The following is a 4615-nucleotide window of genomic DNA, read 5'->3' on the forward strand; positions in this document are numbered from 1 at the left end:
ATTATTTTAGATTCTGAGTGGAACGATGAATGTATTGATTTTACAATGATGTGTGTTTTTTTTATTTTTTTTATTTTTTATTTTTGTGTCTGTGTACACGATAAGTAGTCGAATTAATGCTTCGATTTTCTACTTCAGTATCTGGTTCGATTGGAAAGTGAATATCGTTGGTGCATTGGGGAGGTCAAAATTTAAAATTCCCAGTAATTTTCAAAAGCGCCAAGTAAAACCAAAGAAAAATTAAGGAAAAACGGGAATTTTTACGCAAAATCGATTTTTCACAAAATTGAATTTGGTTTTTGGTGTAACTTTAAAAAAAATGACCGTAGATACATGAAATTTTGACTGAATGTTTATATTAGCATTTTCTATACACCATAACATTTTCAGAATATTTTGACTTATTATGAGCTCTTTACGGACATTGTCAGTTTTCATTTTTTTTTAGTTTTTTTTCTAAAAATATCAATAAAATTTTATTTGTTGATTAAAAAAGCTTGAAAATTAAATAAAAGGCTCCTAGTATTTGTTTCAAAAGCAGATGAAAAATATTAAAAATCCTTAGTCACAGTTTTTTTTTATAAGCTTTTAAAGTTCAAAAATTGACAAAATATGGAAAAATCACGAAAATTAGCAAATTATTTTGAGTTAAGAATTCGTAAAAATTTTTCTTTTTAAATCTAAGTTTTTAAAATGTAATACAAGATTCCTTATAAGATTATGTACCATTATCAAACAAAAAATATCTACACGAAAGTCAAATTAAATTTTTATGATCGTTTGAAAATCAAATTTTTACAACATTGGATATTCACTTGATTTCTAATGTAGCGATTTTCTTATTTTGTTGTAATTCAAAAACGAATAACTGCAGATAGGTACATGAAAATTTTACTGAATGTTTATATTAGTATTTCCTATACACCATACAATTTTGAAAATATTTTGACTCTTTTTGAACTGTTTACGGACATTTTCGGTTTTCAATTTTTTTAGTTTTTTTTTCTATAAATATCAATAAAGTTTTATCTGTTGGGCCAAAAAGTGTGAAAATTTACAAAGCTTCTGATATATTGTTACAATATCAGTTGAAAAATATTAAAAATACATAGGCACAATTTTTTTTTATAAGCATTTGAAGTTAAAATGTTGACAAAATTTATCAAATTTTAATTTGAATAATTATTTTGTAGTTAAAAATTTATAAAATGTCAACTTTTGTATCTAAGAATTGAAAATTTAGAAGAAGATTCCACGTAAGCAATTAATTCTGTTACAAAAAAATCTAAAAAATACATTTACACAGTTTACTTTTATGGTCATTTTAAGTTCAAATTTGGACGAAATTACATATTGTATAACTCGTTATAAGTACCTAATGGATATTGTGATATGATTAATTTGGAATTTATTATAGGTACCTATTATAGGTAAATTTTTTTTTAATACCATATTATGTCTTATACCTAGACTGACATACCGTCTCCGCTCAAAATCGTTTTTCTTATACAATGATATTATATCATTGAATTCAAATTTAATACCATCCATTATACAGTGACCCACTTGTAATCTACTGTACAGCAGAGCGACATCCACTTACCCACCTTTTTTTTATAGGATTGTATTTTTGTCAGAACCATAATATTTATTTATAAGTTTCCGAATAATACAACTCATAGAAAGTAAATTATCAATGAAATAATTTTTCTTCCTTAAGAAATAGCTTACTCGGAAACCCTTTAGGTGTACAAGGACTCAAGAAACTATAGATTTAGTAGATACATAGATATATGTATTGTAGATATATGATTATTTGAATATTATAGTTATTAATATTAACTTATTATCATTTTATGATTTGTAATATTTGAAAGAGTACAATACCTTAGTATTAGTTTACTTACTATAATATATTGGACTAAATACAGTGGCGTAATTTCAGTTTTCAATAGAGGGGGGCAAAGGTTTTGACCGGCCCGAATTGGTAAAAAAAAAACCGCTCGCTTATTTGCTCACAACCACCTATTATTTACTTACATTTTTTTATGGTACCCTTTTGGCTTCTTATTAACTAGGTAACATCATTTTTAAATATTAATATTTATAAAATTATTACTCTTATATAGGTACATGATATATTTACAAATTAATATTATCTTAAATTATAATATATATTTTATTTTTATTGCTTACTTATCGGCTCAAGTTTTGTTTGTTTATTAAACATACTAGAAATTACTTTCGATTCTTGAGCAGTTTGCGGTAATTTTATATTTTTAGCCGCACCAGTGCACCACCCATTCATTTTTTTTTAAGTCATAGTTTGCCCAAATTAAAAAATTAATGTAAACACGCGTCACGAGAAAAATAAATTTTAATTTAGGTAGAATAAGGTACCTACTCAACTAAAATATTAGAACAATACGCAGAATAGTTGAATCATGCATACACGACTGTCGCAAGTTAACTGAAGTCCGTGATCAATGATAATTAATAATAGTGACAATCGGTTGTTGTATTTAGAATTTGTATTAATTTTAGATTTTAGAAATTAAACTATAAAAAATTATGATACTAATTATTATTATTTTTGTGCATACAACAATATTAATATGTTCATTTTCCTTCACAAAACACACTCACACAAACAAACATACATAAATGCATACCCATACATACAATGTGTACGTCCCCACACGCGTCTTTATATAAATAAATATATTCCAACTATCAATTAGTAAAAATGTATCATTGTGACAATATTTTCTTAGTACTTACATAGTATAATATTTTCTGAAAATATTATAAAATAGGCATGTTTTTGTGCTAATAAAATATAGTAATGGTAAAACGGCAACAAATGGGCACCGGCCCAGCAGGCTGCTTTTAAAATCAGACAGGGGCAAATGCCCACCTTGCCACCCCCCTCCAAATGACGCCGCTGACTAAATATTAGGTACCTAGATATATTTCATATTTGATGTAAAACATTGACAATTTAAAACCTGTTAACCGTTGTTAAAAACTATTATCATTAACATAATGTACATAATAATAATTATTGCTCAATAACTCTGAAACTATTCGTTCGAATTTCGATTGTTTAGATGCATCAAAATTATATTCAATAAAATCATCCAACTAAAAATGTAGTGAAAAACGTGTGGTTCTCATTTGAAAAAAAGTAGATATAGAATCGTCACAGGATACCCCTTAAATAAATTTAAGTAAAAAATCCAAGTAGTTATTTGAAAATATATTGTATTAAAGATTAGGTACTTAATTATCAGAATTTAAATAAATGTATTATTAAAGGATGAAAAGAAGGGTGGACAATATTGTGAACGTTTGGTGAATCACTCTGTATAAATACCGTATTCTTGATTTATTTTTTGTTGGACTCTTCTTCTTATTCTTATCAGTGTACTATATACATATGTGTTCAATGTTACCTGTGAGATACTGAATTCTTGATATCTCGGAATAGTCGGAAGTGATTTTTCCAATCAATTTTAAATGGATTTTTTTAGATTTTCCAAAAGAGCTTAACCAGTTCATGGTCCATACTATAGAAGCACTATTGTTACACCAATTTTTTTTTACTATCGTTTTCTGCATACCATAACCTTATAGCAGGTACCTATAATATATATATTACAAAGATAATACATTATAGGTAAAACAAAATAATATTGAACAGAAAAAGATTGGATATAGGGAAAAGAGAGAGATATAATATTGTATTAAATATTCAGGATGGGACACAGGTATTGTTCCGTTGTTTGTAAATAAAATAAAAACATACAGTCATGACGTATTTTGCAGGTATTTCATACGGTTCAGTATTTTATTGATCTCGTATCTACGTTTGGGATACATATTTTATATTTGTTCAACATCATAAGTACAAGTCTTAATAATTATATTTATACAATTACGATAGTATACCTTTGGTATGTTATCAATTATTATATATTAATATATACGATAATAATAATATCCGAGTAAATATCATATAATATTTTCTATAATATTATATAGGAACCTACTCTAACATTGCACATCAACACACGATTCTAACAGTTTACAAAGTATAATAATAACAATATAATAATATAAAATGAAATATCTTATGTAAATTATGAAATACATTTAAACGGATTCGTTAAAAAGTGTATACAAATAAAAAATAACACTACTAAATTATTATTATATATATAGTGAGTAATGTGAGTAAAACTATTAGAATTATTATAATAATAATTTAACATAATATTGTAATATTATGAGTATAGATTATTAGGATATGAATATATATATATATATATATATATATTTGTTTACCTTTATACAGAGTGTCTCCAGTCAGTTTTGTGATCGTCCTACTTTTGTGAAATAATAAATATAATAGGTATAATATGTACACCAGACATATTTCTATAACATATTTGCGGCATAAAATAAAATGTGTACTTTTTTATTTATTATTTATCTATTTTTTTTTTTCATTTAATTTTCCAATCATTCTGGAAGCCGAGGATCGTAAGAAAAAAGTTTTGACATGCTCGTTGGACATAAGTAAAAATCAAAAAAAAATGGGAATTTGAAAAGT

The sequence above is a fragment of the Acyrthosiphon pisum genome, chromosome A1 (assembly GCF_005508785.2).
Source record: "Acyrthosiphon pisum isolate AL4f chromosome A1, pea_aphid_22Mar2018_4r6ur, whole genome shotgun sequence".
NCBI classification, from domain to species: domain Eukaryota; kingdom Metazoa; phylum Arthropoda; class Insecta; order Hemiptera; family Aphididae; genus Acyrthosiphon; species Acyrthosiphon pisum.